Source organism: Physeter macrocephalus, chromosome 11, assembly GCF_002837175.3.
Source record: "Physeter macrocephalus isolate SW-GA chromosome 11, ASM283717v5, whole genome shotgun sequence".
NCBI lineage: Eukaryota > Metazoa > Chordata > Mammalia > Artiodactyla > Physeteridae > Physeter > Physeter macrocephalus.
Genome location: NC_041224.1, coordinates 52,962,448 through 52,976,891, shown reverse-complemented (window position 1 = coordinate 52,976,891; position 14,444 = coordinate 52,962,448).

Below are 14,444 nucleotides of genomic sequence, written 5' to 3'. Positions count from 1 at the left end.
TTACTATAGGTGATCTTGGGTAGCCTTGCCTGCAGTGGCTTGAAGCAGGATTTTGGTTCCCAGCCAGAGACTGAAGTCAGGCCGCGGCTGTGAGAGTGCTGAATCCTAGCCACTAGACCAGTGGCCAGTGACAAGGCCCTGGTCCATATGGCTTTGCAGAAAATGAATTTCCACAAAGAAACAGGAAGTAGTGAAACAAGTAAAGTGTTTATTAGGGGGAAAAAGGGTATGTGTGGCTAGACACACGGGTGGACTCAGAGAGAGAGTCGTGCCCTTGTGGTAGTTTGAATCACTTATATGGGGCATTTCTTCCGGGTTTCCTCTGGCCAATCATCTTGCTTTGCCTGGCTCCGAGTCCATATTTGGCTTATCTCATGGTCCTCCCATGTATGCATGTGCATCTCTTAACCAAGATGGATTCTAGTGAAGAGGGCTATGGGTAGGTTGACATCACTCCCTTTCTGATCTCCAGGGAGACTTTCTGTACATGTATAGTTGGGAAGGTCTCCTTGACCTCGAGAATGAGAAATATGTGCTCTCTTCTCTGGGCAAGGCTTAGCTCCTCCTCCTCTTCATTTTGGAGTCTCTGTCCACAGGGGACCAATTCCAGCTGCTCAGCCTGGGGCCCATCTATCTCCTGCCTCATAGGAACCCACAGTGATATGTTGATATTTGGGAAAAGGTGTATGTGGTCAGTTCACACTTGGACGTGTGCATATTAATTTGTTTCTGCGGTGGGCTGTCTTTCCACTCTCCCCTCCCCCACCGCAGCAAAACCTAGCGAGGCCAGAGCACAGGCTCTGAGGTGAGGCAGACCTACCTTCGGATTCTGGTTGTGCCATTCACTAGTCACATGGTGTCGGGCAAGTCATTAACCTCTCCCAGTCCCAGTATCCTCCTCTATAAAAGGAGGATGCAGGCTTCCCTGGTGGAGCAGTGGTTAAGAATGCACCTGCCAGGACAGGAATAAAGACGCAGATGTAGAGAATGGACTTGAGGACACAGGGAGGGGGAAGGGTAAGCTGGGACGAAGTGAGAGAGTGGCATGGACATATATACTCTACCAAATGTAAAATAGATAGCTAGTGGGAAGCAGCCACATAGCACAGGCAGATCAGCTCGGTGCTTTGTGACCACCTAGAAGGGTGGGATAGGGAGGGTGGGAGGGAGACGCAAGAGGGAGGAGATATGGGGATATATGTATACGTATAGCTGATTCACTTTGTTATAAAGTAGAAACTAACACACCATTGTAGAGCAATTATACTCCAATAAAAATGTTAAAAAAAAAATAGAATCCGCCTGCCAATGCAGGGGACACAGGTTCGAGCCCTGGTCCAGGAAGATCCCACATGCCGCGGAGCAGCTAAGCCCGTGCGCCACAACTACTGAGCCTGCGCTCTAGAGCCCATGAGCCACAACTACTGAGCCCACGTGCCTAGAGCCCGTGCTCTGCAACTAGAGAAGCCACCGCAATGAGAAGCCCGCGCACCGCAACGAAGTGTAGCCCCTGCTCGCCACAACTAGGGAAAGCCCGCATGCAGCAACAAAGACCCAACGCAGCCAAAAATAAATAAAAATAAAAATAAATAAATAAACAAAAAACGAGGGTGCTGTGAGGGTAAAATGCACAAATGCCTGTTTGCACAGACCTGACCCACTTTAACACCAAACACATGTTCCTTGCTTCTGTTCTCCCCCTTCAAGCCAATAACGAGATTGAGTTGGCAAGCTCTTTCATTGAGTTGACAGCCAAATGGGTTACAGTGGTTGCTGGAAAACACACAGAGCCCTCCACTTGGAGCAGTGGTGTGACCTGGGACACCGTTTAATACAGAAACCCCCTTCTGGAGCAACCTGGGCATCCTGAAGGTTCAGGTGCCCCAAGTCAGCAGGATCTGTCAAGGCCATATCTTCCCTCGGGGTGGAGGTGTCCTTTGTCAGCTTGTTGCTGAACTACGACTACTTTAACAGGAAGGATGGAGGCTGTGAATTTGAGATCAGATTTCAGAGCAGAGCCCAAAGGCGTCCAGTTACGTGTGAACACAGCATGAGAAAAAACAATAGGGAGTGAGATATGCTAAGAGTGTTATACATGAATTTACATTCAATAAAAAACCCTTCCAGCTATAATTATCACATTTTTGCTAATATTGAGATTCTAGATGTCAAACTTAATATTTGAGTAAACTAATTACAGAATATTTTTTTCCTAGGCTTGACAAACAATCTTTTTTATTGAAAGTTTTCAAATGCTTTTTTTTCTTGGCTAAAACTGATGAATCTACATGACCAGCACTTGGGGAAAGAACCCCAGGAGTATCTCACCTTTTTGCTTCCCCCCACCTTTCATCTCCCCCATTCCAAGTTCTGTTTTGTGTTCTCTTGTTGAGGGCACTATTTTCAGACTGTGTTAATGTGTCTTTTTTATGCACTTGCCGAATAGTTCTACGTGGAATTGCCTCTTAAGATTTCCTCTTTGGCTGTGACACATTCAGACTCAAATTGTTGTGCTCAGTAGGGCCATTGTCACATTATAACAGGGAAAATGCTTCATCATGTGTTATAGAGCAAGATGGAATCTTCGCTAAGGAGCTCAGGGATCAAAGCAGGGGGAAAAGATTAATTTTTATGCATCAAGTCATTACAGAGGGAGAAGGAGACATTAAGATTGCCAGAGAGGAGATTTTCTCATCTAATAGCAATGCAGAGACTGTGTTGGGAGGACCATTGGCTCTGGTCTCAGATTTGTATTTTACCTTTAAAGTGCTCAGATCTAGGTCATAAGCTTGTTTACACATATTTCAGGTTTTATAAAGGGCCTCCCTTAAAAAAAGATACCACTTCCCCAGGATTTATGTACATCCAAAAGTAAAAAAATAGTTTTTACTCCATAAAAGTTCATAGCTATATTTCAGACAATTTTGAAAATAAACGACAGAAAATAGAAAAGGCAAAGAAATCCCTCTTTACCCTATAATCCTAATCCAGCAACTCTGGTGATGTGTTTCCTTTTCATCTTTTAAATGATGCTACTATTTAAGGTGCTTGCAACCATATGTCTGTGATTTTATACCCTGTTTCTTTTGTTTACCTAATAATATACTATACATGATTTTCCACACCCTAACATAGATTCTCTCAAGCACATGTGCCCAGTTTGTTTAGTTCTTCTATTATTAGACATTTGGGTAGCTTCCTTTTTTTTCTACTCTAAAAAATATATTTGCACACCAGGATTTTGCTGTATTTTGATTTCTATTCCTAGGATAAATTTCTCAAAGTGGAATTTCTGGATCAAAGATTATAAATATTAACATTTTTATGCAAACTGCAAAATTGCTTTCTAAAAGAATTATACCAATAGAATGCCCTGTCACACCACATCAGATGCCATTTTAGTTAATTTGTACCTTTTGCACTTTTAGGAATGGATTATCATTTTCATATTTGCTTAAATTTTTTGATAAATCACCAAGCATCATATATGGCAGCAATTATTACTAATAATTACCCTCAAGAAATAAACACTATAACATTTAATGACAAAACGTTAGTATGGGAGAGTGTTTAAGAACAGTATAGAAGGGGTTAGATTTGGGAGTCAGGCTGCCTGGGCTCAAAGCTGGGCTCTACCACTTACCAGCTAAGTGATCTTAGGTCAGAATTTATCAACTTCAGCAATATTGACATTTGGGGCTGGTAATTTTTTGCTGTGGGGAGCTGTCCTGTACATTGTAGGCTGTTTAACAACATCCCTGGCCTCTACCCACCTTCTCCCCAGTGTGACAACCAAAATGTCTCCCAACATTGCCAACTGTTCCTTGGGGACAGTGCCTCCCGCCTTTAAAAATCATTGCCTTTGGCAAATTACCAAAGCTTCAGTCCTCAGTTTTTGTATATATGGGGATAAAAATAATGCTCACCTCCAGGAGCTATTGGGAAGGCTAAGCAGATTTGTCCCCGTAGAGCATGGAGAACAGGGGCTGCCACATGCCAGGTACTCGGTCAGTATCAGCTCTTGCTAATATTGAATTCTTAAGACAGCTCTTAAGGAAAATGCTTGTTTGTTATTCTTACTGTAAAAATGACTGTGTAATTTGAAAAATTTAGGAAGGTGTTAGAAGCTATTAAGGATCTCCTATAACCCTAATAGCCTGGGACAACCCTATTAACATTGAGGTATATTTTTTTATGCACCTAGAAGAGTTGCTGGCACATTATAATTGCTCAATAAATGTGTTGGATGAATATGAAACATGAGATGAGGTTATACATACCACATACAAAGTTTTACATCCTATTTTTCTCCCTTACCACTGCATTGTGACTTTTTGCCTATACGTTTGGAAATTCTTTGAAAAGATGTTTAACACATGTATAATGTCAACTCTATGGCTGCTTTCTCATAATTTTTGGCATGTACATGATGTTAGTTTTTTATAAATAGTATTTTTTCTAACTTATGAAAAATTTCAAACATATATAAAGGTTGAAATAGTACAGCATATACCCACACTTTAAATGTTTTTTAAACATTGTGCCATATTTTCTCTTTTTGTTTGTGTGTGTGTGTGTGTGTGTATCTGCATGGATAGAGACATGTATATTGAGTATTTTTTATTGTTTTGTGGCACCATTTAAAAGTAAATTGCAAACATCATAACATTTCACTCTTAAAGACTTTAGCATGCCTCACCCAAGAATAAAGACATTCTCGTGCATAACCTTAAGGTACTGAATTTGTCTGATTATTCCCTTGTAGTGTCCTTTAACTTGTTCCTCCAGCCTCTGGATTCCCTGTAAACTGAAGTTAGGTCTAAAGTCTTAATTAGATTCAGATAAACCATTTTGGCAAGGATATTTCATTAGTAGTTGCATCATCAGGAGGATATAACATAAGGTTGTCCCATGATCACTCATGTGAAGTTTGATTACTCGGTTCAGGTGATGACCGCTAGATTCCTTTACTTAGAGGTATGTTTTTCCCTTTGCAATTAGTATATTTTCTACAGGGTACTCGTTTGGTATCATATGACTACTCTATTCCCCAACAATTTTTCACCTAATGGTGTTTAGCATCATTGGTGATTTTGCCTAAACCAAATATTTTATTGGGAGCTTCAAGTGGTGATTTTTTATAATTCTCTTATTGCACTTTGCACTTACATTTAATAGCTGATATTCTTCTGAAAAAAAGAAAAGTTTTCCCTTTGTAAATGCAGGGTAAATTCTTCTTATGTTCTAAGTACTAATTTAAAGAGTGAGTGAGATAAATGAGTTTTGCTGATTTCTCTCTCTCATTTACTTTCCTTAGTGCTGTGCAGTCAAATTATAATAATTTTCTGATACTCAGGTTTTCTATTGGGCACCCCTCCAAGGTGACTTCTGTATCTTTTGGCATCCATGTCTTTTGGTTTCCTTCTTTTTTTTTTTTTTTTTTTTTTTGGCGTTACGCGGGCCTCTCACTGTTGCGGCCTCTCCCGTCGCGGAGCACAGGCTCCGGACGCACAGGCCCAGTGGCCATGGCTCACGGGCCCAGCCGCTCCGCGGCACGCGGGATCCTCCCGGACCGGGGCACGAACCCGTGTCCCATGCATCGGCAGGTGGACTCTCAACCACTGCACCACCGGGGAAGCCCCATGGTTTCCTTCTTTTTTGACTCATTGTGTTCCTTACATTTAATAGCTGATATTCTTCTGAAAAAAAGAAAAGTTTTCCCTTTGTAAATGCAGGGTAAATTCTTCTTATGTTCTAAGTACTAATTTAAAGAGTGAGTGAGATAAATGAGTTTTGCTGATTTCTCTCTCTCATTTACTTTCCTTAGTGCTGTGCAGTCAAATTATAATAATTTTCTGATACTCAGGTTTTCTATTGGGCACCCCTCCAAGGTGACTTCTGTATCTTTTGGCATCCATGTCTTTTGGTTTCCTTTTTTGACTCATTGTGTTCCAAGCTTACTTTTACATTTTATGCCTCAGCTCTGGAATCAGCCATTTCCCCAAGAAGCCTTGATTCCTTTTAGTCATGAATGATATAAATAATCTTTTGATGAATACCTTTGTAGATAAGATTTTTACCAGAATTGCTAGATTTGAAATTATTTTGACAAAGATTATGAACTATTTAATGCCTTTAAATACACTTGCCAAGTTTCTGTACAGCAGTTAGTAATCAACATTCCTTCTAATGATTGCGAATGTCTATCTTACTGCATTCACACTGAAATTAACTTTTTTGTATGATGATAACTCTATTACAACTAAGACTGAACAGTTCGGTTTTATGGATGTTTATAAGTTTATTAGTTTTCTATTGTGGTATTTATTTGAAAGTTTAAAATGTACATCAGAGACTTTAATCCTCTGTCTACTGCGCTTGTTGCAAACCATTTTTCTAGAGTGTTTTTGTGTTTTCTTGGCTGTCAGACTTTTTAATTTCTAAGTGGTCAAATTTATTTACATTTTCCTTGATGATTGCATCCATTTCTCTAGTGCTTAGGCATTCCTTGCCCAAACTAAGAAAAGTTAAATATTTCTGTATATTTTTCTCCCATTTAAAAAATGCAAGCAAAACTAAGCTTTTAATATTTATTAGTTTTCAAACCATGTGGAATATATTTAGTGCTGTAGTTTGAGGTGAGAATCTAACTTAATGTTTTCCCCCAACGCCAGTTTTCCTTATGCCACAGGAGGGATAATCTATCACTTTCTCACTGGTATGGAACTGTCTGCATCATTTATGTAGTTCACTAGACAGATAGATGCATGGATGGATGGATGGATAGATAGAGATATCAATGTCCATTTTTGCACCAGTACCATACTTTTTTAAATTATTGAAGCTTTTAAGTACATGTTAAAGTACAAGGCCCTTCTTGTCTTAACTATTCTTTTCCCTTTTTTTTTCTTCAAAATGAACTTTGGAATAATTTTGTCATTTTCAGAAAAGAGTTCATTACATTGAAATGATTTCTCATTTTCTAGATGGAACTTTGGGATTTTAATAACACTAGAAATTGCTTTGGGATAAGGTAACTACGATAATGTGAAAGTATTTGAAGTTGTGACAGTCCTCTGAGATGGAGCATGGTCAGTGTTGGGTGAGCTTAGTAGCACTTAGGCCTTAAAAGACTCTTATGGTGAAGACGAATGTCCCCTTTTTATGGCTTAAAAAGATCAGCGTGGTTGCTGCAACCGTAGTTTCTAATCCAAAAATTGAGATACTTGGTCTGATAGGTGGAATGATATTTATGGGAATAAAGGGAGATATCATATATTTGAGCTGTCTGGAAACTTTGAGATCTGTATAGCCATTGGTCATTCAGCCACTAGATTCAGATGTTCATTTGGGGGTTGTATGTTCCAATCCAAGTAGTGTTTTGCTTTCCTCTTAATATAGATTAAACCGTCCAAGACATACTTTACACGGAGAAAGCCATCATGGGCTAAGTCTCTGAATATCAAGCTATGTAGTAGCTCAGATCCTTACAGTATGATCAGTATTATACAGTGGTGAAAAGTATGTTCTCTGGCATCAGACATACATTGGTTTGGATCTTCACCCTGCCTCTTCCCAGCACTGTGACCTTGGATAATAACAGTATGTCTGGGGGGAGGAGGGTGGGGGGAGGGATAAATTAGGAGTTTGAGATTAGCAGATACAAACTACTATATATAAAATAGATAAACAACAAGGTCCTACTCTATAGCACAGGGAACTATATTCAATATTTTATAACAAACTATAATAGAAAGGAATCTAAAAAAGAATATATATATGTATATTCATACATACACCAGTTTATATGTGTGTGTGTGTATACACCAGCTTTATATATGTAAAAGTGAATCACTTTGCCGTACACCAGAAACTAACACAACATTGTAAATCAACTTTACTTCAGTTTAAAAAAGAAATTAATTAAAGAATATATATGTACCTTCCTCATGGAGTTGAGAAGATTAAATGAGATGCAGTATGTAAAGTACTCAGCAGTGCCTGGCATACAATAAAAACTTAATCATATCAGCTCTATTATCCCTATCATCAGTGCAATTAGTCCTGCTGCTATTATTATTGTGGTTGTTTTTGTTATTGCTCAGGATCAAGATGACTGAAAACGCCTCATGGACCCTAGCTCTGTTGTGTTTCCATATGGAATCTCGGTTACAGTCAGCTCAAAGATTCGACTGACTGCCTTCTAGCCCTGAGAAGTGGTATGTTTTTCTGTAACAAGGAGTCACTGCTACCTCCAGTGCCCTCAGTGGGAAGACGTACAGGGCCAGTACAACACCCAAAAAGCCAAAGGAGGGAAAAGTGATAGTGCTTCAGAGTTCTAAGACAAAAGCAGTTAAAAACAAAAACCAGAATTCCCCATCCATTCTTAGACTTTCCTTGAGAAGGCACGCATTCTAGGACTGAGTATAGCTGAAGTCAAAGCATTAACTTACATGTTTGTCTGTTATAAGTAGTGTATTTCATGTTCTTTTCTTGGCATTAAGAGATAATATTTCTATTCTTTCTCTTAAAAGAAGATTAGGTCTGATTACCATCTTTAAAACAGTATTCACAACACAGGACAGCCTTTTACAGATTCAGCCTCTAATTTAAATATGACATTATCGAGCTGTCTGGGCATTTGGATAATTCCTTCAGACATCTCAAAGTGGCATGTAAAGGGTCATTAATCAGCAGCTCAATATTTTATTCACATAGTGGCTGGAAAAAAACAGGAGAAAGACTGGGATCTGAGATGAGAAAGGAATTATTAGTAACATATTGCATCAAAATAATCAGATTTCTAAATGAGCAAGGGAAGTTAAAAAAAAGAGTTAGCCTGGCCAAGACCTTAGGCTTCCTAAGAAAGAGCAATTACGGGTCTAACTGGTGAAAAGCACTAAGCTGTAATCCAAGTGATAGTTCGAGAGTTTCCTATTTCTAGATCAGGGTTAGCCCATAAACTGATTACAGTAAGGGGTTTTAAGTCTCTATAAGCCACTACAGGTAGCCTGGGATGCTGGTAGAGTCTTTCAAATCTCTGCTCCCTCCTTTTCCTTCCCACCGCCAATGCCTTTGCTCACGTCGTCTTAATTATTTCTCAACTCACTTCTAACCAACTCCTCAACACTAGTCTCCCCATCTTGGCTTCCTCAGACCATTTCCTCTTCCTATTTGCTGTAAGGACTATCTTTCTAAAACTCAAAGCAGGCCCTGTCACCTCTACCTAAAATTCGTCCATGTCTCTTTATCGCTTATGATTCGTTCACTTTTCTAGACATATGTTATACCTCGATAAAAAATGACAGGAAGGGAGTAGCCATGTTGAGAAGGTCTGGGGAGCATCCAGACCTGGCAGGAGCTGCAAGCTTTAAGATTCCAAGTGGGAACATTTGATTTTTGTGAGGGGCACGAAAAGGCTGGCATGGCTGAGTGTAGTGAATGAGGAGAAGGACAGACAGAGGAGGGCAAAGAGTGGGCAGGGTACGTGAGGGAGAATTTGTACTTCGTTCTAAGTGAAGTGAAACCCCATTAGAGGATGTTAAGCAAGGGAATGGCATGTAATTTGATTTATGCTTTGGAAAGCTCACTGTAACTGCTTTACGGAAGAAGAACTACACGGAGCAAAAAGCAGGCAGGAGGCAAGTTGGGAGGCTGCAGAAGGGCTCCAAGTGGGTGATGGTGGTAGCCTGGACTAGCACTGGAGCAATGGAAATTGTGCAAATTCACCACAGTGTATTTATCCGTCAAGCTGCTGGTGGCCGTTTGGGTAATTTCCAGTTGGGGGCTATTGCCAGTAATGTTCCTATGCATATTCTTGGACTTGTCATTTGGGGCACAGATATATGCATTGAGTATATACCTAGGAGGGGAATTATGTCAAAGAGTGTAGCAGACGCTACCACTAATACTAACTGTATAACCTTGTTACCTCAACACACCAGAAGTTGTTTATTGAAAACACATGCATCTATCTATTGCAGGACTTTTGTGTAGCCATGGTTGCATATTTGACCCACATGAGCCAGAAGTGTCAGAAAAGTAATGCCCCCTGCTATGGACTGAATGTGTTTCCCCAAAATTCATATGTTGAAACCCTTGCCCCCAGTGTGATAGTATTAGGAGGGGGGAGGTTTTGGGGAAGGTAATGAGATGAATGCCTTTATAAGAAGAGACACAAAAGAGATGATTTCTCTCTCTTGGCCGTGTGAGGCTATTGTGAGAAGCACTCTGCTACAAGCCAGGAGAAGGGTCCTCACCAGAATCTGGCCATGCTGGCACCCTGATCTCAGGCTTCCAGCCTCCAGAACTGTGAGAAATAAATGTTTGTTGTTTAGGCCACCCAGTCTATGGTATCTTGTTATAGAAGCCTGAACTGACTAAGACACTCCCAGAAGGTGCACTCAATAGACAGGTGGTGGATAAAAATCCATATTCCTGTGACAACATAGATGGACCTTGGTGATATTATACTAAGTGAAATAAGTCAGATGCAGAAAGACAAATACTGTGTGATTTCACTCCTATGTGGACTCTTAAAAAAAAAGCCAAAAGAAACAAACAAAATAAAACAAAAACAAACTCATAGAAATAAGGATCAGATTCCTGATTACCAGAGGGGTAGGGGGTTGGGGTGGGTGAAATGGGTGAAGGGGGTCAACCATGTGGTGATCAATGGTAACTAGACTTGTGTTGGTGATCACTCTGTAGTGTATACAGATGTTGAATTGCAGTGCTGCATGCCTGAAACTTATATAAAAACAAAACAAAACAATCCAGATCCCTTGCTCTTTATTTGGGATAACTTCAGGCTTGTTCTACACAGTGTCTCAGAGTTCCCCAGCAGTTATTATGGTAACTGGTAAGATAAGACACCCTTATTGGCTTTATTGTCTTCCCTGTATCACTTGCAAATTCCCTACTGGTGTTTCTATGTCCCTTCTAGTCCTGGCTGCCTCGGTTGCTCTTGATACCTTAAAGTAACTGGTTTTGTTCGTTTTTGTCTAATTTTATCCAGCTTTTGTAAAGTACAGGGGTTGGTCTAGTACTTGTTACACAGTCATAGTCATAAGAGTAGGCCCTCTAGACATTTTCTGTTAGCTATTTCTATTATATAATTTCGTTTGCTTGGGAATCTCCAGTCAGCAACCTGGATTGGCCATTGCATCTAGAATGGTCAACAGTGAATATTGGAGACAAGCTAGAAGTGCAAGACAGGAATTTTAGTAGTATACCCCCAAAGGAATATTGATGAAGGTCAGCCCATTCAGTAGTCTATTAACCCTTAGATGTGTGGAAATAGAGGCTATAATGGCAACAATTAGACTACCTTTGCCATCAGATGAGTACTTCCTTTTCTACATTTTCTATAGAGCACTGACATGTTTTTATACCTAATACCTTGCATAAGAAAAAAAATTGTATATCAAAGTGCTAAATGTAATTTGTTTTCACACGTTTCCACCTGACTATACCATTTCTTTTTTTAAAGAATACTGTTACAGTGGACTTCCCTGACGGTCCAGTGGTTAGGACTCCACACTTCCACTGCAGGTGGCATGGGTTCTATCCCTGGGATCCCTGGTCAGGGAACTAAGATCCCACATGCCATGCAGTATGGCCAAAAAAAAAAAAAAAATAGTTACAGATCCAAGTGTTTCTGCCCATAGTTTATTTTCTTTCCATTGATCTCAAAGACTACATCTAATACACAGTGTGCTTTGTTTTAGCATGTCTTCTTTTCTCTCCTTTTGCCCTCCTCTTTTCTCTCCTGAAATGTTGGAAAACAGAAGTTGGGTAATTAGTACGTCTGAGTTAAAAAAAAATTTAGCACCAAATGGATCATACAATGAAAAGATGATTTTAAGAATATGGGACATGTCTTCATTTACTGCCTCTTAAAAATAATTTTCAAAACATGTATTTATTAAGCATCTACTGTGTGTTAGCAACGAGCATATAGTAGATAACAAAGCATATTTAAAAAAAATCCTACCCTCATGAGACTTATATTTTAATAGGAGACAAATAAGTAAAATACATAGTAAGTCAAATGAAGGTAGGTGCTGTGAAAATCACTAATCAGGCTAAATCCTGCTTGAAGGGTCGATTGTAGGGTAGGAGGGTTCCAATAGCCAGATGAGAAGGGAGTGTTTCTCCAAGGGACCTTGAGTTATAGAGCTGAGAAGGAGACCTAGAATCATCGCTGGGAGGAGTTATTGCACTGTGTCAGGTCCGAAGAGTAAAGAGAGAATACGAACAGGGAAGGCAGAGCCAAGTTGGGAGCTGGGGGGCTGGGAGGCAGGACTGAGTCAAGTGTAAGGAACTGGTCTGCAAGAGTGCATCAGAGCCAAGTTCAGGAAGGATAAGCCTGGGAGCTCTGAGCCTCCGTGGTGTAAGCTACAGGGCACTCCCAGTGAACTCAAGAAGTCATGCAGGCCTGGCAAAATCGATGACCAATACTTGCTTCTAGATCCTTGACTAAGACACTTTCTAGAAGTCCTCTTCATGACACATATTTTATCGTATGACCTCACTTGCTACTATTTCTTCACATGGGAGAATGCCACAGAAATGATTTTAAAATATCTTTTCGATTTCCTTTTGAACATCGAGTGGGTCTTCTGCCCCAGAAGCACAGGGACTGCAGCGGGATGAAGATGCCACAGTTTGAAGTCCTGACTCATGGGCCGTTGAGTGTCCTGAGTCTCTCTGTCCCTGTTTAACTCCTTCTTGTCCCCTGCTCCATGCTGGGGGCAGACAACACCACTTCTGCCAACTTAGAGCCTTTCCCCTCTTTCAGGGAAGCAGAGGAAGCCAAACAAGGTAGAATCCCACAGAGGGTAACTTCTGCCGGATACCGCTGGGGATGTCTGGAGTGTGAGTTGTCCCAACCCGAGGCAGGGGAGCTGAAGCTTTCCCACGCCTCTATGTAGCAGTCCTTGGCTGAGAGCTGTCCAGAAGGGCCTCAATACTTGGGCAATGCTGGCTCTCGAGTGTGGAGCAGAGCAGGCTGAGGGCAGTCTCCCAGAATAGCTGCAAGTGAAAACCTAACAGCCTGGGGAGGATCTCTCTCCCTTTCCCCTTTCCCCTTTTCCCTTTCCCCTTCCCTTTCCCCTTCTCCTTCCCCTTTCCCTCTCTCTCTCTCTCTCTCTCTTTCACTCACTCACTCACTCACTCACTCACTCACAGTAAAAAGGAATCTGAGACATTCTGGTCAGAGCCACCAACATCTACTGCCACGGGCTTCTGCTTAATATTTTGGGTTTTTTGTTATTGTTGTCTTTTTGATCGTTCAGATAACATGCAGCCATGTTTGAGAACCACTGGAATTCTGGAGGAATGGTTCTCAGCTATATGTTAGCTGAAGGGGCCTACTAAAATTCCTTGGGAGTGCTTTCTTCCTTCCAGTTTTACTGACCTATATAGCACTGTATAAGTTTAAAGTGTACAGCATAATGATTTCACTTCTTCTGCTTCTTGAATGTTTGGATTCAAGGATTTCCAATGCAAAAACAAACAAACAGAGTTTTAACACCACTGCAGCAGGTGGAGAAATAAAATGTGTTTGGGTCGAAATACTTCCCTTTCATCTTCTGCGAGGGGACATGCTAAGTCTTTGAGCAGAGGTGGGGATCCTGTTAACGGACAATTCAGATAAACAGGTTGGTCCTGGACAAGGAACAGTCACTGTGGGCATCATCCATGAGAGCAATCAAGAGTTGACTGTATAAATTAACAGTTGATTCCATATAAATTAGAACATTCTCCTTTTTTTAAGTGAAGAGGCTCCACTATGATGATTCTTAGTAGTACTTTTCACATGTGCCTCTTTACTTCTCTCTCTGACGGGTGGAGTAAGCAGAAGGTACTGGCAGAAATTAGGCCTATAAAGTAGTTCATCATAGGATAGGCAGGCCCTACCTTGGTGATAAACTCCCTTGTGATCCCTGTTTCATTTCATCCTTGTCTCCATGATCCACTTTATTGGATGGTTTCCACCCATCATGGGTGTCCAAACCAAAAAACCTATAGCTTATGACTATTCCTTCACTTAACAAATGCCCATAGTTGGGTCCCAGCACGTGCACAGCCAAGACTTAGCCCTGAGGCCATTGACTCACACAAGTTCTGCCCAGGAACATGTGTGTCTAAATCAGGGACTGCTCTAGTCTGTTTAGTATTTGGATTTCATTTTGAATGGTGCCTATGAGTACCACTGGGTTAGGTCCTTTGTGACAGATGAAACAAGAATCCAGGTCAAAATAATCGCCATCCTTAACAACTGTAGTTTAACTCTCATAGACATCTTCCTTTGTTTTCATTTTCAACCAAACTTCTTCCCTCCATCTGTTGACTGATGGCCCCTCTCTACAGCCCTGTTATAAGCAAAATGCACTATGAAATATTGAATATCCATTTTATTTACAGATTTCCTACTGAAA